The following is a 12,994-nucleotide window of genomic DNA, read 5'->3' on the forward strand; positions in this document are numbered from 1 at the left end:
TTAGCTTTCTATCCTGGGCACTTATGTCCTGATGGATTCTCTGGCTGTGGCGGGCACTTTACTTCTTCCTATGGAAGCTCTTTGTAATGGGGGACAGATGCAACGTGTTGTTGAATTCGTATTGCACTCCACATCCTGCACTCAGACCTGCCACGCACCCACCCTGCAGTCAGAGTGACCACAGCGTTCCTTTCAAGCCCTGCAGCACAGGGCAGTGTGCACCTCCTCCTGGACAATAAAATTCCTTCTTCCCACGGGCCATCGCCTCGCCTGTTATTGCCCCTGTGCTGCAGAAAACTGCCTTACCACTCACAGAGAAAACAGGGGCCTCAGAGGATGCTTCACAGGCACAGAAGGGCCAGCACTCCAATGCCCAGCTAGCCACCTCCTTCCCTGCAACAGAAATTGTCCCACATGTGAAGGATACATCCCTAGGGAACAGGAATGTCTAGGCTTACCTGCCTGGTAATTTAGGAATTGTTAAAAAAAAAGCAAAACAAAACAAAAAAAAAAAAAAAAACAGCAAAACTTCAATCCTTCTCTCCTGAAGTCTGAGCTGAAGTATCTTGTAGGTGGGCTTGCAAAGCCCGTCTTATAGGCATTTAGCTGGAAGGTTAGCTGCTCTCCAGCAAAGGATTTGCCAGCATATGAGACACAGGGACCAGGGTGATGCCAGCATTTACAGGAAAGACTCACATTTTACTTGCCATATAAATCCAAAAGGGCACTGCAGCGTTGGGTCCCTCTATGTCACTGACAGCACGTGTGCCCCCAGCCCCCCACAGCCCTTCAGGGATGGAGGCGACCGCCCCCAGGCAGTGCAGCCCCTGCCATGGGGTTAGGCCAGTCTGGTGCCAGCTGCCCACATGCCATCCTGCTGTCCTTTCACCCACAGCCCCTGCCAGCCCCATTCAGCACCTCCGTCCTCCCAGGCCCTCCTCTCTGGCCTCCCATCGCCCTCCCCCGTGTCCCCTGTCCTGACGCATTGGCTCCAGGCTGGAGAAGCTGCTGCTGTGCAGCATCCCCAGCTGAGGGCTGAGCTTGCAAGCCCTGCCATCTGCTCTCGGGTTTTGGTGTCTGCCTGTCTTGTTACTGTGTCAGGACTTTCTACCACCCACATCATGACTGCAGGATGCCTGCTGCTCCTCGTGTGCTCACGTCCCTTAACTTCTGCCCTGGACCCTCCTCCTTTCCCCATCACCTCCTAAATCCACCCATCAGCGTGATATCCCACCTTTCTGGTTTGCTGGAGCCTTTATCTGTCCCTCAAGGGAATATGGTAGGGAGGGATCTCCACAGGTCACCTCACGCAGCTCCTCCACACGCATGCCAACACGCACACCTCTGTGGGTTCCTCTCCCCACCACGCAGAGACGGGGACAGCCACGGTGCTGCACCTTGCTCCTGGTTCATTGCTGGCACGGGGCATGTGGCATGGCCTGGGGGTGCTGGGTTATGGCATCGCTCACTGAGAACCCACATCCTGCTGATTTATCTCACTTACGAATAAAGTTTGGCATTCACATCGTGCAAAACCCCTTGTGGAGAGGGCTTGGGGAACCTGCCCTGGGGAAGGAGCTGATGCAGGGGCCAACCCTTCCCTTTGAGAACAGGAGATGGAAACTCTGGCTTGGGCTTGGCAGCAAATAACCCCCCTCACATCCCACAGCAGCCATCAGGACTTTCACACCTTCTTAGATGTCCCCAGAGCGGATTTTATTCTAACTTGCACACTCAAGAACTGCTCTTGGTTCCTTTGGGAACCCACATGCACCCTTGGGAACCTGGTAAAACAGTTTCCTTTTCTAGTCACACCCGATATTACTCCAAGCTACCGACAAGTCACCTCTGAAGCTTTTAATTCACAGCTGACCGTGCCGGATTTCGCTGTGTCAGTAACAAGTGAGGCTCCGCAAGCTTCGTGTGCCTGGAGGTGGCAGCCTGGGCTCGCAGAGCACCCGTGGAGCCCTGCACGAAGCCGCCCGTCTCAGCGCCGCACCCACGCCCGCTTTGTGCCAGCTTTATGCAGGTTTGCAGGGGTCAGATCCACTCCGTGGATGGTGTTAACAGATGGCGAACTCGGCTTTGTGTTTACTAATACGATTCCTGTCTGATCACATACCAGCTCAGTCTGCCAAGGAAGGCTGTATTCCCAAACCACTTTCTCTCTCTGCTTTTAGCACAGCCATTTAGCATCGTGTCCAAGCAAATTACTCAGGATAACATGAAGCAAGATAGAAATACCCTCCATGGATGCCATTTTAACCCCCAGAAGGGTGACTGGTTAAGTTCTGCATTGACTTTGAAGTGTCCCTTCGGTCACATTTGGGTTGGAAAGCACTGTGGAGGAGTGGGACAGCAGCACAGGGATCTAGGACTGGCCCCAGCACTATGTACCTGGCCTAGGATGTTTGGTGTTGTTTTTTTTTGTTTTGTTTTGTTTTTTTCTGTGCAGAATGTGAACAGGTTCCTCAGCTCTCTGCACCCTTGGAAGCTTAAGGGTCTCCTAGCCAACAAGCCAGGCACTATTACACCTGCTTTTCTGAGCAGGCATATCAACCATGTTCAGGAAAACAAGTCTTTCAAGTTTCCTGGTTGAAATCCCCTGGCAGTCGTGTCTTGGGAAATCCCAGTACAGAGTTACTGTGTCTCTGGCTTATGCAGTCCTTCCAGAAGGGAATTGCAGACCACTTGCAGGTGCCAGAAAGATTTCTGCATACAAAGCTGGCAACACTTCCTTTACACAAGTCGCTGTTTATTCCTGAAATTAAAAAAAAAAAATAAAATAAATCTCTGAGTTTGAAAAGTTGCACACCACACAGGAAATTTGTGAAGAGTGTAAAGGCATTGAAACTTGTTGATTTTGACTCTCAGCCACGGCACATTGGAGATTTTCATTTTACTGACACTGAAAATGAATTATTCCCCAGCATTCACTGATGTCTTCCTCAATCAAGAGCCTTCCACTCCTATAGCTTTCTTGTTACTCCTTGCTTTTCCACCCAAATTGTCCAGAAAAGTGGCCCTTGAAGGGGCAAACAGTGGGACAGAGGGCATGGGTGGGGTGGCACCCAGTGACTAAACGGGAAGCAATCCTGTAAATTCACTCCTTGCAGCACCAGGGAGAGGGTCTGCTGCTGAGCGGTGGTGGTCGTGCACGGAGTGGTGGAGGTGTTTGTGTGGATGTGCTCTGATGCAGTGACATGGCATGATGCACTGGCATGGCGTGTGCTGCGATGCGTGCAGGACATGCTCCAAAGAGCATGAGTGCACTTGCACCTCTGGCTGCAGGCCTGGGAGCAGTCGGCAGCTAGCAAGAGTGTCTTAGTGCTGGGCTCCTCTAAATCTGTTATCAAAAGATGAGGTTCCTCATTGCAATTCCTTTATTTCTCTCACATTCAGAGCTGCCAGTGAAGGGTCAGCAGCACTTATGAAATTTTCAATTCTCGCAGGTTTTGAATTTACATGTTTGTTTTTTTTTTATTATTTTTTTTTCTGTGTCTGAGATGGAAGAAGATTATGAATAAAAGATTAAAATTCAAGGTTTCCCAGTCATTTAAGAGGAATGCAATGAGTGTTTATTATGGGAACAAGCATGACCCAAAGAACTGCTGCATGCATACCAAAAATTAGCAGCCAACTTCAAACAGGGCCCAAACAAAAGGCTGTGCTCTTTGATGTGACTCTGCCGGGGTGTGGTGAGAAGCAGGCAGGTCAGGTTGGAGGCTGGACTTGATGATCTTGAAGGTGTTTTCCAACCTAAATGATTCTGTGATTCTAAGATTGGCATCATGCAAGAGACAGAGATCTTTGAGAGAGGATGGAGGGATGGGTGATGGGAAAAAAGAAGGGACACCAGAAGTGGTTTTGGTGAACTAAGAAGTGGCTGGGAGACGTGGGAAGAGCTGAGACAGAGAGAGGAAGGGGTGAGGGAACAGGAGAGCCAAGGTAGGCCCAAGTGGGAGTGGAGCTGAAATAAAAGGCCTGGTCAAGTTGTGCCTCGTTTGAAAAGAGCTTTCATATCTAAAGGCAATGGCTTCTTGAGAAAAAGCTTCGTAGCTGCAAAGATGCAAAAGCTGCATCCTCAGCCTTCCAGGCTCTTTGCTTTCCAGCTCACTTCCATGCCAATCCTATAACAGCTATGGGAACAGGCCCGGCCTTGGCTGGAGGTTGCCAGCACTGCCTGACGGTGTGCACCCAGCTCTGAGTGAAACGTTTGTCTCCCGTTCCCTGTCTCAGTTTCCCTTGTCCTCTCAGAGTCCTGGTCCCACGCCTGAACCATGAGCTCAGACCTCACCCTTCAGCCCCTGGGTCCCCACCTCGCTGTGCCCATGCAGGTGCCACCGGACACCCATGGCTTGTCACCTGGGGCTCAGAGTGCCCCAAAGGAACCAGCAGGATCCCCAGCTGCGAACAGCAAGGACGTGCCACGTCCCTGGAGAGGGCTGAAGGGAATATGATGCTATGGGACAACGTGACCTGTGGCAGGTGCCAGCCAGTCCACCTGTGATGGAGGCAGCCCCACCATGAGTGTGGTGCTGGGCAGGACAACCCAGAGGTCTCTTCTGCCAGCCCGTGAAACATCTAGACAGTGAAATATATCGTCAATAAAAGTTCTGCATCAATTGCTGAAGTGTTATGGCTCAGCTTGCCAAGACATTTCCAGGCCTTCCCCTTCTTTTACTTGGTCAGGAGCTTTTCAGGACCAGCCAGGGCCCCGCAGTGCGTGTGCCTGGCCCCATCCTCCGGCTCCTTCCCCCTCCTGGAGCCGCTGTGGGTTTCAGCCAGACCCGACAGAGGACAGCAAGCACGGAGCAGTGCCTGTTTCTGCAGGCTTTATGGAAATAAATGACAGCTGGAGGAAGAGCCTGTGATGTAGCAGTGCCCCCACAGACAAGACGGTGGCAGCCCCAGCTTGCACATACACATGTCCAGAAGAAGGCACGGAGGAGGGATCTGTGACAGCTCCCCGTCGAAAAAGCTTTCCTCCAGGCTCACAATGAGCCCTGAGACACCGTCCTGAACGAATGTGCTGGGTTTCACCTCCCTGCCCACGTGCTGGGGCAGTGCCAGGGAGGACAGCTATGGTGGGACGATGCTCTGAAGGAGGATGGCGGCACAGGGAGCTCCTTCGTGGGAAAAGCAGAGCCACAGCCTCTTTGAATTTCCCTGCACACACATCCCGGGGAGCAAGGAGGGCGCCAATTTGGGAAGCCTGCATTTTGTTTTCTCTCTGCAGAGCGCCTGTCAGAGATGCCCAGCTCCAGGCAGACGGGATGGACGGATGGATGGACATGGCTGGGCTCAGCGATGCTCACGGCGGGCTGGGGAGAGCTCCCTGTGCTTTGACAAGTCCTCTGGCGTCGGTGCTGACAGCCACGGCCACTGACTCTGCCCTTGCAAAGCAGCGCCTTCACCTCGATCCTCTCCCAGGGCTGCTCCCATCACTGACAAAATCTCTTCCTCAGCTTTTATGTTCTCGTGTCCTCACTTTAGCGGGAAAGCCCCTGATACTGCTCCTCTGGAAAGGAGACTTTGTCCTGCCCTTGGGGAGAGCCCTCCTGCTGCCCACCCTGCTCTCCTTAAGCATCCCAGGCTGCTGATCCTGCTCTATCCCAGGGCTTTGGTGCAGCCTAGTAAAAACTTTGTTCTCTTGGAGTACATTCCTGGACAAGGGTCCTGTGTCACAGGACGACAGGCAGCTGGGGGTGATGAGCAAGGTGTTAGTAACAAAATGATAAAGCTGGAGGATGAGCCACGGCTGGTCCATCCCCGTGTCCCCACCAGCCTGGCTCCAGGGAAGACGAGTGGGTCTGTGCTGGGTGCACCTCTGCAGTGTCCTGCAGCCTCTTGTTCTCACAAAATTTGCCAAGCCTACCACCATATCTATATTCAGGTTTACTTTTCAAGCCTCCCTAAAATCCAAGTGCCTTGCACAAACCAAAGTGTGAAATTTAAGAGTACTTGGTGAAAACCACAGCACCGCAGGCTGCTTGAGGCACATGGGGCTGGCACCTGGGAGTGGCTTGCAAGGATCAGGATTACAGCTGGGGTGGTATTTCCTAGATTTTTAAAGATGTTTAGCATCCATGGGAGGCATTTATGATGACTGCCCAAAGCTCTTACTTCTCCCAGGTGGCTGGTCTCTCGCTAAGACCACATTTTTGTGGGGGTGCTGGCATCTGAAGCATATGACAAGAGAGCAGATCCAGGCAGAAGTGCCATGAGTCTGTAGATGCTGTGCAGGGAATTGCTAGTGTTTTGGCTTGTTTGTCCCAAATCCTTTTCCCTGTTGTGGTTTCAGCATCTTCCCATGCAGCATGAACCTGCAGACTCAGGGGGCAAGACAGGTCCAACCCTGCTTCGTTCCCAGGAGGTGGGGTCTGACCTCAGGGAGCCCCTTGCTGCAGTAGGTTACACGTGGGGGGGATGCTCCGTGGGTGCAGGTCCCTCCTCATGCACAGGTCCCATCCTGTGCCCAGCTGCCCACTCAGATGTCCTGGCCCTGGCAGGAGGGTGAGGAGTGCCACAGCCTCATGGCAATCCCTGATCATCCCCAGCCTTGTCAACTGCTGTTCCCAGTTCCTCATTTACTCTTTCTCCACTGGGACATTGCTTCTGCACAATTTGGTTACACCTACCTGGGGTAAACTGTCAGCTTCCTTAGTAGGTGCTAAGTCCATGGATTAGCTTTATTCCTGCCCCCACTGCTTCCTGGGGCAGGAGACCCCACAAAAGTCGGGTTTTTGGCATCCCTTACTAAGACAAAGCTCTTAAAGAGCCACTTCTAGGGGCAACAAAAGCCTAGTCACTGTCTGCCGTGGGTGTTGAAATGTGTTATCTTGCTGGCCATGACCAGCAGGGGCTTCCCTGGGCTCCCACCGACCAGCAGCAGCAGCAAGGAGCAACCACCCTGCAGCCAGCCATCAGGAAAAGCCTCCAGCAGGCACGGAGGAGCCTGAGCAGAGCCCCGTGCAGCTCTCTGCTCTGCTGACCCCCAGAAGCCAGAACCTGAGAGCAGGTGATTGCTGACTTCATCTTCCCCGGGATGCTGCAGACGCCCTGGCAAGACCCAGCCAAGCTCCCACACCCCTGTGCCAGCCCATCCTTGCTGCAGCCCTTGGTTTCTCCCCTCCCCTGGCCTCCCTCCGTGCTCTTTGGGTTCCCACCCTTGCTGGGCAGGGCTCCCCCACCTTTTGCACTGGGCTTTATCTCGCCGAAGTGGAACAAAGCATGAAATATGAATGAGCCGCTGTGGCCTGTCGCGTGCTGCTGGGCTGTACCCTGATTCGATTAGCACTGATGTTTCTTTCATGAGCGAGAGGCTTTCTCCTCCGCGGAGCTCTTTGCTGCAAACGCCGAGCTCAGTCACGGAAGCAGACGGCTGATTAACCACCCGCTGCCTGCCGCGGCTCCTGCCTGCTGCTCCTGCCTGCCTGCTGGCCATCCGCTCCCTCCCTCCTGTCCCCGTCCCCGTCCCTGCCCGCTGCCATCCCCTGCCACCTCCTGCTGCTCTGGAGCAAGCCCCTCTCCCTGCAGCCTGCTCTCGCCGCTGCTGCCAGCATCTGGCTTTCTTCCTCTTCCTAGCCTGGTGTTTGCCACGGTGCTCTCCGATGCCAGAGGTGTTTTCGTGACGTGGTGGTGTGATGGGGCTGGACGTGGAGCAGCAACATGAAGGGAAAGGGTGATGGGACCCTGCCTGGTGCAGGGGTTACAGGGCAGGGCGCACGGCCAGGCACTTCCTGCATCAATGGCACAGCTCCAGGGGCACAGGTTCAGCTCCCAAATGTTGATCAGGCTGATAAATATTCTCTCTTTAGCACGATCTTGATGGTTTTCCTAATGACCAGGCCTGCGAAATAAGCCTGGCTCCTGAGAATTCAGCTGGGCTATTTCAGGCAGTCAATTGTACCTAGCAAGGACATTCCTACTGTTCACATTTTTCAGTTATCTGGGACGATGCGAGTGCTAACGGGCTTCCCCTGAGCTGCTCTGTGGGGCAGGGAGAAGGGGACACAGCAGAGACCACAGTGTCTCTGTCTCTCTCTGTCCCTGCGCGGTAAGGTAACCTTGAAGCTGATGTGTACCATCGGATATAAAACTTTGTGCATAACAACGTACCTCAGCTTCCTTTGTGCAAGAACCATTCCTCCCTGGCTCCATCCACACGGATAGATGAGCACGTGGATGACGCTTGGCAGGAACTTGGTTGCCTCTTTCCCACAGGAACAGTTGCAGGAGGCATCAAAGGCACCAACATTTTGCACAATTAAATGCTTGAGTACCTGGAAAAGCCTGGCTGAGCTCGTGGCTGAAAACTTTGTCTCTGCCTTTCGCATCCCTGCACTGTATCCACGTTGTTAATTACGTGTACGCGTAAAACTTCCCAGGCAGTACTGGTGATGGCTAAATAATATCCTTCTGTGAAGACTTTCAGCACTCAGTTGTCCAAGGACAACCTGATTTTGACTTTGAAGTCAGCCGTGCTTGGAGCTGGGGGCTGCACTGTCGACCCCTGGAGAGCCCTTCCAAACTTTGTCTGAGCCTAGCTTCATGACAGCACTGGCAACTCAGACGCTCTGGGCCGTGCTTTTACACTCTTCCCCTACTGGAACAATCTGTGCTGTTGCTTTGCCTGACCTTCGTTACGTGTTGATTTCAATCACAGCCATGCACCAACCGCACCGTTCCCTGCCAGAGCCTCGCTGACCTACTGGAGGTTGCAGTGCAGCTGGCTGCATTGATATCCCAGGTGCAATTAACTCCAGAGCAAATTTTTGTCTGCCCACGTGCGGTGTGACTTAGGCACCATTAACATGGGTGGGCTGCATAGCCGTGCCTCCCCTGCTCTGCCCAGTGCAGCAGGTGCTGCTTCCAGACCCTTTCTGCAGCTCTGCCCTCGCCTCCAGCGGTGAGCAGCGATCCCACGGCCCCGGGGAGCACTCGACACGCGAATCCTCTCGCACAGACAGCGCTTTACACGCTATTGCTGGCACAACACAGCAAGCAGCCAGGGGTTTCTCTGACACACACGCTCCTCCCCGCAGCACCACGGGCCCATCCTTGCCCCCGCCATCACGCCAAAGCCAGCAGCTGCTGCTCTGGCAGCGTGAGTAATCGTTGCCCTGCCACTGCTGCCTTTGCTCTGCTGTCCTCTCCATTCTGCTCCTCGCATGCCTGGCTGCCCCAGGCCACTGTGCATCCCCTCTGATTTTGGGGATGGCTCTTCCAGTGCACTATCCACTGTACTGGAGTCACTGGTGGGCGATGCTGGGCCAGCTGAACATTCACCTATGCCATAGCAAGCAAATAATCCCCACCTCACCCACCTGGTGCAGTTAATTGATTCTTTTTTCCAATTGAATTTATTGTTCTTAGGTTTTCTGGTTGATCTTTATGGTCCAGTCTTCTCCCAGCTCAAGCTGCCAGCAGGTGCGCTGGTTGCAGTGCACCTGCTCTGGGAGGTCCCCAGCAGTGAGGGTGGCCTCTGACCACGAGCCAGGGTCCCTCCGGGTGACTCAGGTCCAGCTTTGCCTCCTCAGGGCCCTCCTCAGCCCTGCTGTGTCTCACTCCTTGGTGAGCTGGAGGCTGCGTGTGCAGGACTTTCTCACTGTGTCACCAGATGTCACTTTGCTTCTGCGTTGGGGTGACTGGAAGCATCCCAGGAGCTTCTTCCTGTCTGAGAGGGGTGCAGACCCTACGTCTACCGAGGGATGGTAACACCCCCAGCTGTTTCTAAATCCTGTGCCATTTCTCCAGATCATGCACTGTAGTTTAGGGCCATTTAAATGTCCAGAAGGTTCGACGGGTTTTTCCTCTTTGTGTTTGCTGTGCAGTTCACCTGCCATTGCACAGTCCGTGTGCCATACTCAGCCAGGTCTCCCCAGCAAGCCCAATTTGGAGGCTAAACCTGCAGGAGAGAGGGACCAGGGCTACCCCGTGTACAGTGTGTGACTGCCAGCAGAGCCTCGCTGGATGCCAGACACCAGTGCTGGAGGGGAAGGAGATCTGATGCACCATTGATGCGAGTGGCTACTAGGGCAAGGCGAACCATGGCCACCCAAGTACAGGACTGAAATAAAGTGGAAGATGTCTAGGTGCAGGCCCACAACACGTGTCATCCCTCCTGTGTGCTAGGGGCTACATGAAGACTTTAGAAAGGTGCTTGCACAGAGGTTCGGACAGCTCAGAGGTACACAGAGGAGGATGGCGAAGGATGTCTGGGCTGCTGCTGGTGACATACAGCTACCCAGATTTGCGCTGCCAGCTGGTCGGAGCCCTGGGACTCTGAATGAGGGCTCGGCTCAGGAGTGCAGATACCACCAGGCTCCCCTTCTGCTAGCCTGTGGGCTATCTGGTTCTGGCATCACCCTGCAGGGAGCTGGGGCCAGCAGCGGGCTGTGTTTCACTGCCGTGGCTTATGACCTCTGGCCAGGTAGAGACAGAGCAGCAGGGACAACTTTGGGACCCTGAAAAGTTCAGTGTGACATGGAGATGGCCCAGAAGGTCCTATCCAGGTGGGAAATCCAGGCTCTGAGGAACAGGGAATATCCTCACCGTCCTGTACTGCTGCAGTCTGTATGGCAAGAGTTGGCTAACCTGAGCATGAGGATGGCGAGGGGCTGCGATGGCCCGTGCTGGGGCTGCCACGCAGAGGTGGAGGACGACGGCATGTGCTTCTTCTGGACTTTGGGCTTTGGACTCCATCTGCTGTAATAAAAGTGGAATTTCCCCAGCTGGCACCAAGCTGACTGCACAGTGCTGCCGGCGCGTAGCGGTGAGCAGGATGAAACTAGGGCACGCAGGGAAAAACTAGGACATGGCTGCAGCCTTTGGGAATCCTGGGTGTTTCCCGAGGAAGCTGGGACCTCCACTCAGCTTGGTTAGAAAAGACGCCAGGAGTGCTCTAGCTCAGCAGAAAGAGGACATGGGCTATTCCAGCTGGCATTCCTTCTAGCAATGCTTGTGTGATTCGGGGCTTTTGGGATGTCCCCGTGATACGTGGGAACTGCCTGTGCATTTGTGCTGCCCGGATGCCCAGCACTGTGGGGCAGAGGGTGTCCCACCCCAGTTTCCCAACTGGGATGGCCCCATCAGGACCTGCCCAGCACCCTGCTGCTGTGGGGCAGGACCAGGCTCTGCCTTGCACTGGGGGCACGACGTGGGGAGAGGAAGGCTGGCGCTTGGGCATCTGTGGGGCCGGGGAGGGCATCTGGATGGACGGCAAGGGGGGCACAGGTCCATGCGGTCACACACACAGCAAAAAGCTGCTTTTGCAGAACCAAAAGTGTCTCCGAATGGGAGGCTTCTGCTGGTACCGTGCCCAGGGCTGGGTCTCTGCCTGCCCATGCCCCTCCGGCACCCTGTGGCTCCTGTGCAAAGGGGGAAAGCAGCACCCTGGGGAGAGCAGCACCCCATGCTGTGCTGGCCCCATAATGTGCTGGAGCCAGCAGTGACGGGGAGGTGTGGGCAGCTCCTGCCCATCTGTGTGTGAGGAAGACGAAAATACAGACCGGTGATTTTCTCTGGAGGGGCTGAGCACAGATCAATCTCACTGAACGCTGTGAAGCCTAAAGGGCACCTTGAAAACTTCTGTGCTTTTGTCAGGAAAGAAGCTGATTTCTCTCTTCCCAGGGCTCCTTGGGGACTTACCCACGGATTTCCAGCATCAGAGAGAGCAAATTCCCTACGCCCACCCCGCTTGGCTCTGCGCCTTCCCCTGGCACCTAGGGGCAGGTTGTGCCTGGGGGCTGCTGCAGACCCCTGGACATGGCCCCCCCAGGATGGGATGGGGCGCAGCAGGCACCACGGATCCATTTCCATGGATGCATGTTTTCCCTCGGCAGCAGTCTCTGATCTCTGCTGCTCTTGCTTGAGAGACCTCAGCTCTCCGGATGGGGAGCATGGACCCATCTGTGGTCTACAGCCTGGGGAGAGAGCTTCACCCCAGCCCCACGGATCCTGGCACAGCGGCAGAGCTGAGCCTCCTGTGCTCTCTCCCTCTCTGGCTGAGCTGCACAGGATCAGGCATTTGCTCCTAGATGGCTGAAAGTGGTGGGGTGTCCCCACAGGGCCAGCTCAGCCCTCGCCTGTCCCAGGTGTGAGCCAAGGAAGCTGCAGGGTGGCGGACTAAGTCAGGGCATTGGTGGCATCCTCGCAGCTGGTGCCAGACCCCCCACACAGGGCAGATTCAGGACATTTCCATTCAACAGAAGCTTTTCCTCCTCCCTTCTCATCACTGCTACAACCTCTTGTCCCTGCTGGCTTGTCCAGGTCCCAGGCCTGGCTGTGCCTCAGCCTCTTTGCTTGGCACAACAGAGGGGACAGAAATCCCTCTGATGAGAAGGGAGCAGAGTTTTGGAAATGCTGTGGGGTTGGGGGCAGCAGAAACTTCAGAGACCCCCCCATTCCCTTTCCCTGTCCCAGCTGCTTATGGCAGGGCCAAGCTAGGAATGAAAAGGTGACAGGGCAAATCTTCATGAAGGCCATAAGCAGCACTCCAGATCTTCCAAGATCTCCAGATCTCCAAGATCTCTTCCAGATCTCCACCACCCCATGCCCCAACCCCACAGCAAACTAGGGTCACCCCTACCCTTACCTTGCTCCAGGTGGGAAAGCTCTCCACACGAGTGGAAATGTCCCCTTGTTCCATAAGCTCCAGTCACGGCTCCTTGCCTTGATACTGTAATTTAGCAACATGCAAACAGTTGTGTTCTGAAATTAAGCATACGAGGAGCTCTCCTTAAGCCAGAGGAATTATTTCCACATCATTTCAAATTTTCTGCTCTATTAATTTCCTTCTAGCCTGTCATTTTCTTCATTTGTCCCAAGGCTCTTGGGGTTCAGTAGAGCCAGCGCCAGGCATGATGTGCAGCCCCTTCTCCTCTGGCCACGTCCCGGCAGCTGTTGGGGCAATCGATTTTGGGGATCCCCAAATGTTCAGCCAGGTTCTGGTCTTGCAGGAAGGCTCCCACTTTCACCCCAAGGGTGGAGG

The sequence above is a fragment of the Cygnus atratus genome, chromosome 21 (genome assembly GCF_013377495.2).
Source record: "Cygnus atratus isolate AKBS03 ecotype Queensland, Australia chromosome 21, CAtr_DNAZoo_HiC_assembly, whole genome shotgun sequence".
NCBI lineage: Eukaryota > Metazoa > Chordata > Aves > Anseriformes > Anatidae > Cygnus > Cygnus atratus.